The sequence below is a fragment of the Callithrix jacchus genome, chromosome 6, assembly GCF_049354715.1.
Source record: "Callithrix jacchus isolate 240 chromosome 6, calJac240_pri, whole genome shotgun sequence".
NCBI lineage: Eukaryota > Metazoa > Chordata > Mammalia > Primates > Cebidae > Callithrix > Callithrix jacchus.
The window spans coordinates 156,218,237-156,236,801 of NC_133507.1; the positions used below are offsets into that span (position 1 = coordinate 156,218,237).

General features: G+C 51.1%; 1 protein-coding gene across 2 annotated transcripts in view; it reads left to right on the forward strand.

Annotated features, from left to right (window-relative positions):
• The first annotated feature begins 631 nt into the window (after positions 1–631).
• SH3BP4 (SH3 domain binding protein 4) overlaps positions 632–18,565 on the forward strand; it is a 102,287-nt gene continuing 84,353 nt past the window's right edge. Inside the window, exon 1 of one of the 2 annotated variants that reach the window (XM_002749914.6) lies at positions 632–793. The gene's annotated coding sequence lies outside the window, so the exon portion shown is untranslated. Of the gene's footprint in view, positions 794–1,274; positions 1,387–18,565 lie in introns of those variants that run through there. The other variant, XM_035306114.3, reaches the window with a different exon arrangement.

Consider the following 18,565-nt stretch of genomic DNA (forward strand, 5'->3'; position numbering starts at 1 on the left):
GATTCCGACGGGAGCCCTTCCATCTGCATTCCGCTTCGCAGGAAGCTCTCTGCCCTGGTGATTTGCAGCGTGGCTGCTTTCCCTCCGGCTCTTCGTGTGTAACTTTAGCCTCGCGCCGGGCCCTCCCTACAGCGTCCTCGTCCAGGACGTTGTAAGGCGCCTCGGAACGCCGCGCGACCCTCGCCCACGCCCGCTTGCCGGGCTGCACTGCCCCAGGGGTCCTGTCTAGGGGTTCCCGGAGAAGGGGTGGAAGGTGGGAGTGCGGGGACCACAGCTGCGCGGGCGGGCACCCACACATGCTCGGTACCGGGCACCCAGACCAGGGGATGCGGGCGGCCGGGACCCCGCCACCCTGGCCGGGGCCGCGCGGAGGAAGAGGAGGAGGGGCCGAGGCTGGATCCCCGCGGGGACCGGGAGCCGCGGCACCACCCCCAGCCCGCCCCACGCTCGCGGCCTCGGGCTGCCGCGCCCCGCCCCGCCCCTCTCCCGAGGCCCCGCCCCTCTCCCGAGGCCCCGCCCCTGCGGGGGACTCCCCCGCCCCTTCGCGGCCGCCGCTCCGCTCCCGGCCCCGCCCCCCGCGCCCCCGCCCCGCCCCCGCCCCGGCGCGGGACCACCCTCCGCCCGCCAAGGCGGGGGCCCTGCGCGCCCGGCACTCTCGGAGGTCCGGGCCCCTTTCTGCCAGCGCTGCCACCGCCGCCGCGAGTCCCGCGGAGCCGCGCGCGTCCCCGGCTGGGCCGAGCCGCCGGCCGACGAGCGGAGCCGCAGGAGCCCGCCGGGACGCCATGCGAGCCAGGTAGGCAGGAGGCGGCGGGGAGCGCCCCGGGCGGCGGGGCCCTGGGGGTCGTGCTCCGGGCGTTGCACACCCTCGGGGGCGCGGATCTGTCCCCGCCGCCGGAGTTCGGGGATGCGGGGTGCCCGGGCGTGGCGGGCGCGGGGCGGCTTCAGAGAAGCCTCGCGCGCCCCTCGCCGCTCCCCCGGGCGCTCGGGTCGCCCCGGTGCTGGCCGGCGGGGGGCAGGGCCCGGGGTTCCCGGCACCGAGCAGCTCTCGGAGCCCCCGGCGTGCACTCGGGCGGACCCTCCACCCCGGCCCTGGCCACTTCCCGGCGGGCGGCCCTGTGGGGTGGCCTCCCTGGGCAACCCGACGCGTCCTCGGGGGCGAATCGGCGGGCGTGCTCGGCTGGCGGGGGCCGTGGGGCCACGGGAGGGCGTGGAAGGGTCGGGGCGCCCCCCTCGCGCGGCGCTGGGGAGGAGGGAAGGACGCGCGGTCTCCCGTTAAACTTGTTGGTGACAATGCATATTTCAACTTCTTCGGAGATCCCTCCTGTGAGGATGAAATTGAAAACTCCGGTTTCTGGCTTGGCGATCGTGTGACCGAGCAGCCTCGAGGTGACAGCGCCGGCGGCCCGGGGGTGGGGACCGGCAGGGATAGAGGCGCGTTGTTCTCTGAGCGATGTTTACCGAGAAGCCCGATCCGCGGCTGGGGGTGTGTGTGTCCGTTGGGACCCCAACCCCGGGTCCCGAGGCCCCTAGCCCGGGGCCTGGGGTGTAGACGGGGCTTGGGGACAGGCCCAGCTGGCCTTGGCCGGGTGTCGGGCTCCCAGAGATACCGCGTGGAGGAGCCGCGGGAGAGCCGCTGGGCTCTGGGAGCAGAGGGTCGTGGAACCTGAAGGATCAATGAAATTTTCTGAAAAATTTCATTGCGAGATTGTATTTTCTGCTTATTCTTTCCAAGTTAGTAGGCAGATTGGAACTATAGAATGTATCCGTGATAATAATAAAGTTCGCACAACTTTTGTTCTGATTACAGAAACAATGTGTGCTCAGGGAAGAAAGCTAAAGAGAAAGATAAACAGCAAACAGTAAAAAATCCCCGGTGCCTCAGTTTGTACCAGCCTTGTCACAGCCTCGCAGATTGGAACCTTAAGTTAGACTGGAGCCATTCTCGGCTAAACCAGAGAATCAGTGAATGCATCCTCCCCTTCCCACCCTTGTGAGCGTCTCTGGGCTCCAAAGTTTGGGTTTTTTTCCTGGCTCCTAGTCTCTGCTGGCCACCAGTCCCCTTCCCAGTGGGCTGGGGTTTTCCTTGAGCTCTGTGGCCCAGATGGAATGACGAGAGAGGCCTGGATCCTCACCGCCCTCTGTGGTTTTGGTTCCTTGCCTTGTAAAAATCAAGGTAATGATTCTCAATCTGCTTCTCAGGCCACCATAAAAATTAATGGGTGGTTTGCCGAGCGTTTTGACATCCATGGATGGACAGCGGCTGTACTTTAAGGCGCTGGGGAACATTTTGCTGCTCCACATTGCAGTGGACATCCAGTATCATAGGCTGCGTCTCACCTGGCTGTCCTGCCCAGGAAACAGACTCCAGGAATGTCCAGTAGAGCCCTGAGGACAATATTCCTGGTTCCCTGCTCCGTGCCCTCGGGACTGGGCCAAATCCCTCAAAGTGGCAAGCTCCGGAGGAGCCCGAGCTCTCAATTTCCCCTCCCCCACCTCTGCTTTGTGCGTGTGGGCGAATTTCTTAAAGTAAGGGGGCAGTGATATTTAGGCGGGGCCCCTGATTGCCCACTGCCTGATGCTTGTGGGTCTGTGGAATGCCCAGGCTGTGCTTATCCAAAAGAACAGTTAGTTCTGGCAGGACGCGTGAACTGAAGAAACCTGGCTTCCTAGGGATTTGTATGGCTCACTTGTTTACTAAATGAACAATGACCGGCTGCAGAGAAGCCCAGGACACTTCTGTGAGCTTTTTTTTTTTTTTTATTTCTGTTGTCCCAAGACTACACTTTAGTGATCTTATAAAACAATGAATAAGAACCCAAGCTGTTTGTTAATTCTGGGTACCAAAGGCCCAGGTGGGAGAGGTACTTCACAGCATGCCTCATGTCCCCAAGCACCCATGCCCACCCCCAACAACGACATCATCAGGGTAGAAGATCCTCTTTCTGTAACAATTTGTCATTTGATAGTTTCATCTTAAAAATTGTCGCTCCCACCAGCATGTGGATCTGACCAAGTTCTGTCTAAGCTGCAGGTCACAGCTCAAGCCCGGGTTTTGGAAAGACCCAGAAAGTGGGCTGAAAAAATTGCTGATAGTGTCCTTCACCAGGTGCCTTGTCTGTTAGTGTATTGTGCTCTTAATTTTCTCTGTGGAGAAAGGACCTTCGGGGATTTTCTCCTTTGCTCTTGTTTGCTAATCTGGCAGCTGGGAATGACTTCCCTCTGGGCTGCTTGAATAGACTTTCTTATTCTAATGTTGCTGGGTTCTAGTCTGATGCTAAGATATGCGAATGGTGAATGTGGTTTACGCCCTTGAGTCCTGGGAGGGGTTCCTGGTTTTAAATCCTGGAATCCTGGCCAGTTAAGTAAGAGCCCTTGGTTCCCCAGAAATTGCGTGGGAGGTGTGTGTGCTTTCTCTACCTGGGGAGCTTCTTACCGAGCCCTTGACCCAAACAAGGCGAGGAGCTCCAGAGTGTGGCCCCTGCAGACCTCGTCTCTGGCTCTGGGCAGACCTCCCAGCTCCCTGTTTCAGGTACTAGCCTGTTTTGACCTCGGAGGAGCTGCTGTTTACAACTGGTTAGCCATGTGGATTTCCCTTAGCTTTATTATTCTCAAATTGGGCTCTGTTGTGATTTTTCTTCTGAAAATTGGAGTCAGGCCCCTGAGACATTTCCCAAGGCCCTGGAGGTGGACATCAGGTCTTCTTTGTTGCGAGGCCGCTGCTCGACAAGCAGGAATCTGAAAAGGTCACCGAGCGCTAAATAGAGTTCTCAGAGAGTGCTCGGGTCAGCTTTGCTCCTGGCCAGGATCGAGCCTCAGGCCACATGGGGTTTCCACTCAGCTTCTGGGGAGCTGGGCTGGATCTCTGGGCTCCCCAGCTATTTGCCCAAAGGAAGTCTCACATTCTGCCACCACCCTGTGGAGCAGCGGCAGAAAAATAATTCATCTAGCCCCCAAACGGCCAGGGAACAATCCAGCTACTTGATTCGGTATGCTCCTGGAAGCCGAAACCAGCACCTCGGTGGGCCCTGAGGGCATCCGCGTGTTACATAACTCAGCACCTGATGCCGCCGTGACCTCGCTACAGGGAAAAGGTCTCAATAATCAGTCTTTGGAAGGTGAGGGAGTGCAGAATGTGCTTGAGAAAGAAAGGCTGTGTGTAGTGTTTTAAGAAGGGTAAAATCCCACGTGGAAGATCACAGCCTCCCATCTTCCAGGTGCACACTGCCTCCTGAAGTCATCAGAAGCATGTCGAGCTGAGGAGGTACAGTTGCTGTACTGAAGTCCTCTAATTAACTTTAGATTTGGGGTATTTTGAGGGATGGAAATAGGTATCACTCGTTGAGGCCTTACCATACTCTAAGCCCCATGCGTGCACGTTTGAATCCTCACGAAAACTACCAGGGGTTCCATTTTACAGCGAAGCTAGGAGAATGTAAGAAACTCCTGCAACCTTAGAGTTTAATGAGTGCCTGAGTTGGGATTTGAACCCGGATCTGTCCAAGCCCAGAGCTTTTCATCACATCTCCCAGGGTGCTGAAATTAAAGAAACAAACGGCTCTCAGTCACACATTGCGCCTGAAGACACAGGCATGCAAATAGCAGGGAGCCAGCCTCCCTCACACAATTAGAAAATAGCTTTTACTCTGAAGGTGATGAAGTTTTGAAACCTGTGAAGGCTTCCCAGCCTAAATGGAAGGCAGCCATTTTCCACCTTTGCTCTGAAACCCTCACCCCGTCGCCAGGGTGAAGCATGGTTTATTGGGAAGATTGTGACTTTGAAGTTGGGATAACTCAGGATTTGGTAAGACGTCTTTTCCTTGTCCCGTGAAAAGATGGTGTTTGGGCACATGAGGTCACTAGAATAAGATTAAGATTATAGGAAGGCTGTTAAGTAAATGGACCAAAAGGGCTCTATCTTCCTCTTTACAATCAAATAAATGACATACTAATAAGATTATTCTTATCTGCTCAATAAAAGCTTGTCTCAGGAGAGCTCTCTTTGCTGAGACCAGTTGCCAACTCTTCTGAAGAGATTGAAAAGAATACCTCCTTTGAAAGGATTTTATGGTTCCAAGTTTTTATTAAATCTTGCCCCCCACAATCCTGCATAACTGAGGAAAAACCTGCCGCATTTTTTGTTTTTGTTTTTGCTTTTTTTTGAGTTGGGAGTTCTCTGTCATCCAGGCTGGAGTGCAGTGGCTCAATCATAGCTCACTGCAGCCTCCAATTCCGGGGCTCAAGCAGTCCTCGTGCCTCAGCCTCCTGAGTAGCTGGAACTACTCAGGTGCACACCAGCACACCCTGCTAATTTTTTTTAATTATTATTATTATTGTAGAAATGGTGTCACGCTGTGTTGTCCAGGCTAATCTTGAACTCCTGGTTTCAAGTGATCCTCCAGCCTTGGTCTCCCAAAGCACTGGGATTGCAAGTGAGGCACATTGCCCTGCCCTGCCCCATTTTTATGAGCTACTGAAGTCTGCAGGCCTGAAGGAAGTTTTCCTAGCTCCTCCAATGTGGGAGGTCCCTGAGCCCATAGTGTGCTGGTAAACCTGCTCTCCGAGGAAAAAGCAGAGCCTCGACTGCAGCATCTGCCAATTTCTGTGACGTAAATACTCTCACCATGGCTAATTTCTTTTTTTTTTTTTTTTTTTTTTTTTTGAGTCTCGCTCTGTCACCCAGGCTGGAGTACAGTGGCGCTGTCTCGGCCCACTGCAACCTCTGCCTCCCGAGTTCAAGCAATTCTCCTGCCTCAGCCTCCTGAGTAGCTGGGACTACAGGTGTGTGCCACCATGCCCAGCTAATTTTTATGTTTTTAGTAGAGACCGGCTTCCCCATGTTGACCAGGCTGGTCTCAAACTCCTGACCTCAGGCGATCCTCCTGCCTTGGCCTGCCAAAGTGCTGGGATTACAGTTGTGAGCCACCATGCCCAGCCTGATTTCAAACTGCCAGTTAGGGCTGGCAACATTAAATAGTAGCAATCTGTATGAGCCCATAAGAGCTGGGTCCTGCTCACGGTTCACTGCGCCGAGCCCAGCCCCGCGAGACCCCCGCTTCTGCCCCATCACTTAATGAAAGAAATCATGTCCTCACTTCTGCCTGCTCCATGTCTGCCTGGGAGCAGTGTTGAAAAAGGATTTGGGTGCTGTTGAGTAACCGAATTTGGACAGCAAGAGTAGAAGGCTTCGAAACTCAGTTCGCATTTAAAAATCACCTGGGAGCTTAAAAAAACAACAATAAATGTTCCAGGCCCATCCCCAGTTGAATCAGAATGTGTGGGTGTGGGGCCAGACCTCTGTAGAGGTGGAAAGCTCCCGGGTGACTGTAATGTATGTCCAGGGTGAACACCCATGTGGTGATGAATTTGTACAAGAAGAAAGATGTGGAGGCAGTTTGGGGCAGGGCGTGGCAGACCCTGTATTTGAGCCCAAGGAGGCGAGATGTCCCTTGCAGAGCAGGGAATATGTTTCCTTGAAGCCTCTGGGTGGGTGAAGAAGTGCTGGGCCGGGGGAGGCAGGCGGAGTCCATCTGTCTGTCCTCCTCCAGCGGTGCTTGTCCTGCCCTGGTGAGGTCCACATACTTGTTTAGCTTTGGTTGCTTCTGCTGGTCTAGAGAGGAAAAGGGTCTTCCAGGAAGTCGGGGTGGGGGGTGGTCAGGATGAAGCCAGGCAGACCCCCTTGGGTGGGTGTGCTGTTCTCAGTTATTAAAGCAGAGGGGCTTACTGGGACCACCCAGGTAAAAGAAAAAGAAACCCCACGGCTCAAGGACTGTAGCTGAGTGCTTCGTAAGAGTCCTTGAGGTTGGGCGCACACAGAAGCCGATTATTTTTTCTCCATCGTAATTAGCAGTAAAATTATTTTAAAGTGTGAGAGCTGTCTTTGGAGGCATAAGCGTGTGGGAGGGAAACGCCATTCAACTTCAGAGCCAGCCTTGGTGAGCAGGGGTGGGACTGGGGAGAGGCACATGAGGCCCCTGGGTGCAGGATTCAAGGAGGTGCTCACTCTGGGGGTATCCTGCAGGCCAGGGGAAGGCTGTTGGGCGGGGGTGGGGGGGCTGTGCTCACTTCCTTAGAGTTGGGCGGTGAGTAGGGAAGAGCTCACACGTGGGAACCTAGTGTGAAGAGCAGGGGCTGGGATCACACTGCTGGGTCACCCCTGCCGGGGCAGGAAGGCTAAGGGGGGACCCAGTGAAGGAGCAGCTGTGATAGAAGAACAAGTATCCTGCATGGCCCTGAAGCCAAGGAGGAGAAAGCTGGGGGTACGGGGAGAGGGGGTTGAGAGCTCAAACAGACAGGACAGTTCAATCATGTGGAGAGGATTTACGAACAGGAGGACTGGAACTCTGTCATCGTGGTAGTGGAGAAACTCCTATTACAGAAGAAATAGCACAGGGCAGAGGCCACACAGAAGAATGTTTGTGATAAAAGAAATTGGACTGTATTTGATGGTGTGGAGATAGGGCTGGAGGGAGCCAGGGGTGGGTCAGAGGGACTGGGATTCTAGCAGGGGTGGAGAATTCTCCTCAGGCACTGGGGAGTGGCTGCAGATACTGAGAGGGAAGCACTGGGTGTGAATAGCTGATCACCAGAGCAGCTGGTGAAAAGACCTTCCCCAAATGCTTTTTCAGATCGCACATCTGCAACTTTTTCCCAGAGGGCTGGCTAGGGGGCCCATTTGTCTTGAAGACACAATTCTTGGACTCGCTTGATCTTTCAGGCCCAGTTCACACTCCCTTCTCAGACAAACCTGAGTGACCTTGCACCTGTGTCTGCCTGTGTCCTGGCAGCTAAGAAAGGCTGTCATCCGCCTAGGCAGGGCGCTGCTTGAGGGCAGATGCGTTTTATTATCTCTGCATCTTCCATACACAAGAGCCCCTCAGACACCATGCCCAGTGCATGAAAGAGCTGGCAGAGAGAGGCTGGCCAAGGTAAAGGCTTAGGCTGGTGACTTCATCCAGCCGTGTAGTGGCAACTCCAGTATTCTATTCTTGACATCTTGGCAGTGTAAAACTTACAATATATGATAGAAGCAATTCCTCCTTATGAATAATAACCAGCTTACTTGTGAATACTGCCAAGTGGCCATCCGCTAGTTCTGTGCAATTTAATTTTTAATTCCGGTAGGTTTACCTCACCTTTGTTTACCCATTTTCCCCTGCTGCCCTTGGTAAGAGGATTTGACTTTTTTTTTTTTTCTTTTTGAGATGGAGTCTCACTCTGTTGCCCACGCTGGAGTGCCATAGCATGATCTTGGCTTGCTGCAACCTCTGCCTCCTGGGTCAAGTGATTCTCCTGCCTCAGCCCTCCAAGTAGCTGGGACTCCAGGCACGCGCCACCATGCCTGGTTTTTGTGTTTTTAGTAGAGATGGGGTTTCATCATGTTGGCCAGTCTGGTCCTGAACTTCTGACCTTAGTTGATCCGCCCGCCTTGGCTTCCCAAAGTGCTGGGATTATAGGCGTGAGCCACGGCACCCGGCGAGGATTTGATTTTTTAATAGCGTTAAGATACTAAGAGGTAAATGCACTATTATTATTTTTTTTCTTTTTGAGGTGGAGTTTTGCTCTTGTTACCCAGGCTGGAGTGCAATGGTGCCATCCCAGCTCACCGCAACCTCCGCCTCCTGGGTTCAGGCCGTTCTCCTGCCTCAGCCTCCTGAGTAGCTGGGATTACAGGCACGCGCCACCATGCCCAGCTAGTTTTTTGTATTTTTAGTAGAGATGGGGTTTCACCTTGTTGACCAGGATGGTCTCGATCTCTTGACCTCGTGATCCACCCGCCTCGGCTTCCCAAAGTGCTGGGATTACAGGCTTGAGCCACCGCGCCCATCCAAACTATTCTTAAAATGCATGTGCATTTAAGCATTTTTAAATCCTCCTGACAATCATAGTTGATGGACAAGTTCCATCAAATATTTGTATGTGTCCTGTGCATAAATGAAAAATAAGGGTACTGTGTTCAGATGGAACTGAAAGTAATGATTGGAGCTGATGTGACGCTTATACATAGTTCATGTGGAACGCTAGACCCAGGGCCTATGCCCCAGTGCAGCGTGGTAGATAAGTTGTGGTTCTTACTGCCGTGGCTCTGGTCTCACTTTTCTTTACCCCTATCCCAAATATCCACTTGAGAAAGTTGCGTTTTTGTTTTTCTCTCGTGGTTTTGGAAATTGGTTTTTAAGATGTTTATAAGAGGAATGATCTGCCCCCTTTGTATCACCTTTACAGTGTGGAACAAGACCATCAACACAGTTTTAAATTTTGGTCCCATTTCAGGCCCCTGTGAGGGGATGCTGACTCTGGGTGACATCAGGAGATCAGGCACTGGCTTGTCATCAAAAACAGAATCCCAGGAGTTCACTTAGTGCAGTTTTGCTTATACATGTGTATTATTAGTGCCACCTGTGATTTTCGGAATTGCTAGATTAGGGGAAAGCAGATGCTGCTGTTTGGGGCCACATGCACACACACTTGAAATGCTCAGTTACACCGTGTCACACAGGACTTCTCCATGGTTTCGGATTCTTCCCAGATTTGCTGGTCTTTCCCTGTGTCAGGCACTGAGACACTTCTGTATACAGCTGCTTCTTCTAACTCAATCAAATATGAAACAGCCCGATCTGTAAAAGTGAATGTCGCCCCAGGGAGGAAAACCCTGAATAAGAATCTCATGGCTGACTATCAAGTTCTTGTAACACTGTTTTTTGTTTCCCAGCCATTGTCGGTGAACAATAGCTGGAATGGTGTTTTCACAGACTGGAATATGAGAAGTTCCTTTTCCCAGTGGCAGCTCCATGGCTCTTTGTGGGGACCTGGTTCATTGCAGGGACATCACGGTGGAAATGAGCAGGGGGCAGCGTCTCAGCCCCACACACCTGTCTGTGTCCAATATGTGGCTTCACTTCCTGTTATAACCTCGGACACATTTTTGGACTTCTTTGAGGCTCAGCCTCTGATCTGTAAAATGGTGACCACAGCACTTGCTCCTGGAGTTGGGCAGCTTAAATGAGATCACACTGGTAACTGTGGATTTGGCTGCATCATTGTCCCTGTGTTTATTTTATTTATTTATTTATTTTGAGATGGAGTCTTGCCCTGTCGCCCAGGCTGGAATGCTGTGGTGCGACCTCGGCTCCCTGAAACCTCCGCCTCCCAGGTTCAAGTGATTCTCATGCCTCAGTCTCCCTAGTAGCTGGGATTACAGGTGTGCGCCACCACCTGTGCTCGGCTAATTTTTGTGTTTGTGGTAGAGATAGGGTTTCACTGTGTTGGCCAACCTGGTCTCCAACTCTTGGCCTGAAGTGATCTGCCCATTTAGGCCTCCCAAAGTGCTGGGATTACAGGTGTGAGCCACCGTGCCTGGCCTCTTTCTTCTTCTTTTCCTTTTTTTTTTTTTTTTAAACAACAACAACAACAAAACCCTTTCTGCTTATCTATGTTAAATTACTTAATAAATTACATGTTTGTACATGCTTGTTTTAGAAACACTAGAAAATGTAAAAGGAAAAAAATGTACCACTCTGGACACTTTCATAAGCGTCTTTCAGATATTTGCACTTGGAAATACAGAGCTTCCAAACAAAAAGAGTGGGATAGTGGGTGGTCTTCCCTGTGTACCTGGCACCTAGCAATTTATCAATAAGTACTTATTGAATGAATACTGTGCTTTTTTTTTTGGAGGCTTTTTGAGTCTCATTCTGTCAGCCAGGCTGGAGTGCAGTGGTACAATTTCAGCTCCCTGCAACTTCTGCCTCCTGAGTTCAAGCAGTTCTCCTGCCTCAGCCTCCCTGGTGGCTGGGACTACAGGCACTTGCCACCATGCCTGGCTTATTTTTGTATTTTAGTAGAGATGGGGTTCCATCATGTTGGCCAGGCTGGTCTCGAACTCCTGATTCTAAGTGATCCAGCTGCCTTGGCCTCACAAAGTGCTGAGATGATAGGCATGAGCCACCATGCCCAGCAATACTATGCATTTAAAAATAGCTTTTTATCTAAAATTGTTGACATCTTTTCAGAACAATACAGATCTGTGTCCTCACTTTTCATGCCAGTCTTGTGCAGGTAAGTACTTTGTTTATTTAACAAGTGCTTATGAGTAGACACTTCCCAGTTATTTTGAAATTATAAACAACACAACAATGAACATCTTTTGATATACAGGTTTTTCCATGCATGTGAAGTTTCTCCTTGGAATGAATCTTTTACTTTTACGGTGCTTAAAATCTATGAAGAACTTCTAATTATATTAATTGTTGGGTGACTGTATAATTACTATACAGAAAAGCATCTCGAAAGGGAATGACTTTGGGAAGAGTTCCTGAATCCGTTGTATAAAACTTGGTGAGCTTTGAAAGCACCCTCACTTGTCCCCATCCCTTTTGGGGGAATTGCTTTCTGTTTCTGCAGATCCTCACGTGCTTTGCGTCCCACGCTTTTGGAGTGGGAGGTTGGCTCAACAGGAAGCGTGGATGCCCTAAGCACATACTTCAGTTTTAGGGTGGACACATAATGCCAACTTCAGAAACGTTTAACATCTGGGAGCAACTGTGTGTCCTAGAGCCCAGGAGGTATTTCTGCTGGGAGGTGTTCAGGGCCCACTCCCTCCTAGAAGGAGATGAGTGATGGTTTTCAGGCGTTCAGCTTTGGGACGGTCACTGCAAGCTTCTCCAGGGTCATGTCATCATGGGCGTCCGGAGTGATTTTGCAGCTGTGTCACTTGATCAGCTGTGACAAGACAGACTGCAGTTGGATCTGGCATCTGGTGAAAGCATAGACTTGGTTTTCAGGACCTCTGGGTTCACTAGGGGGAGAGTTCATCACATCACGCCTCCTGCTGATGGCAAGACTGTAATTTGGATGTTTGACTGCGGTCTGGTGTCGCAAGCCTTCTTTCTGGCAAGAGAGGAAAACTAATTTATGGGCGGAATATTTTTTGGCCTGCCTCCTGTTTGTAGTTTTGCAAAGGGGCCTGGCTGCCTCCTCAGGTCTTGGCACCACAGTATTTGTGAGTCATCCACTGATAGGTAACATGAGGCAACACTTTGGGGCTTCATGAAACCCCAGCTAGGCGGGTAAGGGACTCGTGGTTATGCCCAGGATGCCCCGGGGGCTGCCATGAGTTCTGGTTTTTTGTTCTGACTGCGAGGGACACCTTCAGGAGGCTGGGCGGGGCCGACATCCAGCCTGAGAACCTGTTCTAACTCTCTGGGACACCGTCTTGGCTCTTTCCCTCTTCTTGTTCACCCTTGTTTAACTTTAACTCCTTCTAATTCCTTGGCTCACTGCTGAGCCCCTCTGTATGCCAGGCGGGGAAGATAGATGGGAAGCCCACCAGACACAGCGTCCCCACAGAGAGTTTGCCGCCCAGCAGGGGAGAAACGGTATTAAAGTGCACTAGGGGAAAGGTCAGGGTTCTGCACCAGAGGTTGTATTGAGGGTCAGGACAGGCTCCCCAAAGAAGCCCCACTGGGTAGGGGGACCTGAAGAATGGGCAGGCCAGGAACTGCATGGGTACCCATGGAGATGTATGGGGGCAGTGGGTTGGTGGGTTCTGGGCAGGGTGGCTTGGTGAGTCCAAGGAACCAAAAGAGGACCATAGTGAGACCTCTTTCCTGAGAGCACCTGGGAGGGATTCCTGGGCGGGTAGCTGGATCTGACAGGTACTTCTGTGCTTCCCCAGCTTTGAACTTGTATCTCAGGGCACTGAGAAGACACAATTAGATGTGTAAGCACGACTTGAAAGGGGCCAGGTGACCTGGCCGGCTGGGGGTGGGGGTGTTCCCTGACACAGGAGGTGACTCATCCATCATCGTGGCCTGGCGGGGAGGTGACTCACTCTGCACACCACATCCAGTCCCAGACCCCCATCTTCACAGCCCTGGCACTACGAGTAGCAGAGTCGGGCTCCCTGCCCAGTTCTCCCATGACCCCACAGGTGACCCACATGTGGCACTTCTCCCTCCTGGCGTGCTGTAAGGTTCTTAGAAAATTGTCTCCTGATTGACCGCCCTGTACAGCTTTTAAAAGTTATATTTATTACCCAAAACAACACTTCAGAAACTTAGCTGACACTTGAATCATTAAAGGAGTCACAGCATTCTTTCATCCCAGAGAGAAAAAAGGTATTGAAGAAGAGGAGCTTGTCCAGTGAAAACCACATCAGAGGCGCCTGGCGAGAGACCGGGCATCAGTGCATGTCTCCCTGGTCAGCTGAGTCCTTGAACTCCTCGCCTGTGCCCCTCAGGGAAGGTCAGTGGACAGGATGTGTCCTGGCTGTAACTGTCAGTTTCTGAAACTTGCAGGGCTGTGTGGTCAGCCTCCTGACAGCCACTGTCTCTGCACCCCCGTGAGCTGCTGAGTTTACTGGCCAATCCAGAGAGATTTCTGTGTTGAACCCACATTAACCTGGCTAATCCCATCTCTTCTGTGAAAACTTGAATACAACCTTCTGCTCCAATAGGAAAACCAGCTGTCCTCAACTTGCTCAGAGGAAAACCATTAGTTTTTCAGGGTGAAAAGGAAATAGTGAAAAGCTGGGAAGTGATGTCATGAGCACTGATTTTTTTTTTTTTTTGTCATTAGTGAAATTGTCTAGAAATTGAGAGCTTGCTAAATTGAGAGCTGGATTGTTATTCTGGGAGGATGGGGTTATTTTCATGAGCAGGAAGGTGGGTAGAATAGCAGTGATTCCCACAGCGAACCTGTGTTGGAGGGCTGTGACTGACAGGTGAGTAACATTCAGGACAAAATTCCGCTGTACTGTCCTGCCGATGATTGACAGTTAGGCGTTATGGGAAGCACGTGTGCGAGTGTGACTTCGACTATGTCAGTTGCTTGTGGTTGTCCTGTTGTGCTGCTGGGAATTGCAAATAGGCAACGCAGTAGAGCTTGCAAATAGGGTCTGGAAGGGAATGTACAAAAATAACAGTGTTGTTTGGGTTGAGATTTGGCCTGGCGAGGTTCGGGATGGTCATCTCCCTGCCAACCACACCTCCATTCCTCCCGTTGTCTTTGAGGAAACTGTAAATTGTAAATACTTTGGGAGAAAGAAGAGATAGAGGCTGGGTGCAGTGGCTCACATCTGTAATCCCAACACTTTGGGAGGCTGAGGTGGGTGGATCACTTGAGGTCAGGAGTTCAAGACCAGCCTGGCCAATATGGTAAAACCCCATCTTTACTAAAAATACAAAATTAGCTGGGCATGGTGGCAGGCACCTGTAATCCCAGCTACTAGAGAAGCTGAGGCATGAGAATAGCTTGAATCCAGGAGGCGGATGTTGCAGTGAGCCGAGATCATGCCATTGCACTCCAGCCTGGGCAACCAGAGCTAAATTCTGCCTAAAAAAAAAAAAAGGGGGAGAAAGGGAGATGGTAGCTAAAATTTGTAAAGCAGCTACAGGCAGTCACTGTACTAGGTTCTTTCACTGCTTTCTTAATCCTCAGGAAAACCCATTGGAGTAAATGGTTTTGTTTCCATTTTCTGATAATGGAACTAAAGCCAAGAGCATAATTTAATGTGTCTGTGAACACAGCAAGTATCTGAAACACCAGGCAGTCAATCTTGTGTGTGGCACAGGATTCACTGAGGGGAATTAGAGACACGAGGCACCGGCATGTTATTTTTAATTTTTTGTGAACTCTATTCTGCATTTGAGGAGCCCGTAATTTTGACATCCTTTTGACTCTCTAATATTCCTCTGAATTATAAAGGTCTTTGGAAACTTTGGAAATCGTTGTATTCATCGGTGGCAAATAGTCGTGGTGTCAAACTAATGTGAACATTGCCCGTCTGGCAGGAAATGCACAAAAGCTCTGCTTAATTAAGCTAACATTATTCTTATATGTCCTATGAGTACGTAGGCCTACTTTGCTAACTAATCACGTTTATGTATTCCCTAACACACATATATTGTACTTAACAGTAATCATAGTAACAGAACAGGGCTGTGTGCCATCCTGTGTCTTCAGCACTTTACAACCTTATAGCACATAGGGGAGGGACTTCTACTGTCTCTGTTTAACAGATTGGGAAACTGAGGCACGAGGGGTTTAGGGACTTTTGTGAGCTGGGACACGCAGAAGCCAGGAGTTAAGTCCAGGCTGTCTCAACCATGGCACTGTTCTGCCAGGTCTCGATTCCAGGGTGAACGAGCTGCTTAACTGGGGCCAGACTGGGGAGCATGATGGGGCTGTGCTGTGGGAGGTGGGGAACCTGAGGTCCCAGATGAGATGTCAGAGTGGCCAGGAGTTTGCCAGGTGGGTAGTCAGGAGGATGAGTTCAGACTTATAGCAAGAGCCACAACTTGGAGGATGAGGGGAAGGCCCTAACACCAAGAGGGCATGAAGTTGGGGTCTCACCACTGCACCCTGACACGTGGGCTCCCCATCTTCCCTGCCTGCTTGGAGTCTCCTGCAGCAGTCCTGGACCTTCCAGCCCTGCAGCTTCTGCTGCAGCCTTGCACTTCCCTAAGTGGTATTGGAGCTGCGCTCATTGCAACAAGGAATTCTTCTCATGGCTCCATATCCATGTTGGGTTTCCTCTTTCCCCTTCCTCCCTGGCTCCCTGGGTTCTTGGTGCTCACTTCTGCACAGACAGGTGTCACTGAAGCCCCTCAGCCAGAGACCTGGAGATGCTGAGTCCTGCTTTGGGAGCTGTGGCACAGGGGCAGCCATGGCAGGCCCTTGGTGGAGATGATCAGAGCCAGGATCTCTCCCACTCTGAGTGGTGGATGCTGCAGAGACAGCTCTTTACACCTGAGAAGCTTGCCCTCAGGTGTCTGTACTTTGCGGGACTTTTCTGATTGGCCATTATGTGTTCATCTAAGAATTAGCGCAGGACAGGAAGCGTCCACCCAGATGGCGAAGGCACCTGCTGGGTTTCCTGCCACCTGTGCTCAGGTGAGGATGACCACACCCAGGTCCACCTGGTTCTGCCAACCAGCCCAAAGCAGTTGGAATGAAGGGAGCGGCTGGGCTGCAGCCAGGTGGTCAGGGATCTGGTCAGCTCAGCGGTAGCAATGATAATAGATGGAGTGTCTTAGGTTTTCCCCTTTGGAAACCTGAACTCTACTCAGAAGAACGTTTATCAGTAGCAATATCAGTAGACCCATGAGGTGGGGATTCGGGCCTTGTATTTCCGTGAGGGCCTGCAGAAACATGGCCACCTGATGCCCAATGAGTTTGTAGAGTCAGGTGGACCCTGGGGTGTTCTCCTTGTACCTTCTAAGGTTTTCTTTTTTTAAGTTGTTTACTCTTATTTTCTAGTTAACTTCTGGAATTATTGCATTGGGGAATTTATTGAAATTTTCTCCGGCTGAGAAGGCCTTCGGTGTGATTATTCCTCGGATGCTGGCAGATCAGTTGTATTTTCCCTGGGACGTGGGGTTTCTGATGGATCCGTTCAATCAAGCTTGATTACGTCGTATTTCATGCCGCATGCCCTGTGTCCTGTCTGTTGGACTGTCAGGTCTCAAGGGATGGGTGTAGGTTTCCACGTGTGGCTACTGCCTTGCGTTTTCCCTGATCCACACTCACAGTTTTTTTCCATATATTTTAGTTGTTTTTTTTTTTTTTTGAGACAGTCTCACTCTCTCGCCCAGGCTGGAGTGCAATGGTGCGATCTCAGCTCACCGCAACCTCCACCTCCCAGGTTTAAGCGATTCTCCTGCCTCAGCCTCCTGAGTAGCTGGGATTACAGGCACCTGCCACCACGCCTGGCTAATTTTTATATTTTAGTAGAGACAGGGTTTCACCATGTTGGCCAGGCTGGTCTCGATTTCTTGACCTCATGATCCTCCTGCCTCGGCCTCCCAAAGTGCTGGAATTATGGGTGTGAGACACTGCACCTGGCCTGTTATAGTTGTTCTTTCGGCATAATTGGAAGTTTCTGTTGCTTTGCAATTTTACCAGCAGAGAAATCCTCCTGTGTGTGTGTATTTCATGTTTTGGGTCCTAAGTTTTTGTTTTCCTGATACCCTTTTATTGCCTCTGCTTCTAGGTCATTTCACGTGGTTTTGTTTTATGCAAACGGTGCAAGTGCTTCTTTTTGCTGATTTTCATATTTGGTGTTGTAACTCATACGGTTGGTTTTGCCACTGCCCTCTTCTTTGAAGACTTTGCCTCTCCTGCCGTCTCCTAGAGGTCTTTCTTCCTTTATGATCTGGGAGTGAGACCAGCCACCCTTGTTCCAGGTGACTTTGCTGTTAGCTTTGGAAAGGGGAGCACTGAAGCTCTTCCCAGCCCAGGGCTACTTACCCCCTGGCTTCTCTTCCCCGTAGCCACCAGGGAGCTTTCATTGAGAGGTTCTATAAATTTGTGTTGTTGAAGCTGCCCGTGTTGTTAGGCAGATTGGCGGCTTAGGATATCCCACGGATTGGCTTTTTGCAGAATGTTGGGCGTGGTTTTGGTTTTGTACCTTCGGTGCTCTGATCTGCAGGTGGTTTTGGGGAATGGTAGAGTCTGGGGCTGTGCAACTGCTTCATGCTCAGAGTCCCCTCCCCTGAAGTTTGGAAGTTGTGTGTCATCACATGCAGTTTTGTGATGTCCCACTGTGTACTGGCTCTGAGTAGGTGGTTTTGTGACCCTGACCTCTGTCTGGGAGGCCACCCCTGTTCCTCCTGCCCAGTCGTTCATTGATTTGCTCAGCAGACTCTGGCAGGCTGCCTTCAGTGCCAGTTGTGGCCTTCCCACTTTTCCAAGGACTGAAAACACAGGTCTGATCGTGGCTCTTCCCGGCTTGCAGACTTCGAGGGCTTCACAGAGTAGGCCTCCACTTTGCCACACAGCACACAGAGCCCTGGCAGGCTGGACTTGGAGGGTTTTATCCCAAGCCCTGCCCTGCCTCCTCCAGTGGGCCCCTAAGTTGCTCGTGGGTCCCCTCAGTGAAGCATGTGTGCACCCCAGCCTTCCCTTATCGCCTCTGCCTGGAGGGACTTTGCTTCTCAGCTTTCAGGCTGAAACACACACACACACTCTCTGTCTCTCTCTGTCACACACACACACTCACATATACACACACAAACACATGCTCACACTCACACACACTTATACACACTAACACAGTCTCAAACACATAGACACACCAAACACACACACATATACTTTCACATACAAACACATTCACACACTTGTACACAATCAAACACACGTGCTCAGACACACTCCCCCTTTGTTTCTAGAGCACTTCTGCTTTAGTTCTAGCCGCGTTGGTCAGAACTCAGAACACTTGGGAACGCTGATGGAATATTCAATGTCGAGAAGTCTTAACCCGCCTGTAAACCTGCTTCTCCTCCTGTGCATCACAGTCACCTGTGGGGGTTAAAGGTCTTGCTCAGGTCCTTCCCCTAGAGAGTCTGTTGGCCTGGAGCTGGGACCTCTGGCTTTTTAATTTTAAACACATCCTAGGTGACTTGATAGGCCCAACTGAGATTGAAAAATGGCCACGTTAGATAGTTACCTCCCCTGGAATACGTGTCTCGAGTGGTATCATTTCTGAGATCATGTTTTTCCAAAACTTTGGGTGTGCAGAACTCTTTTTATCGTAGGAATAATAAAAGCCTTTGTAGTCATTCCA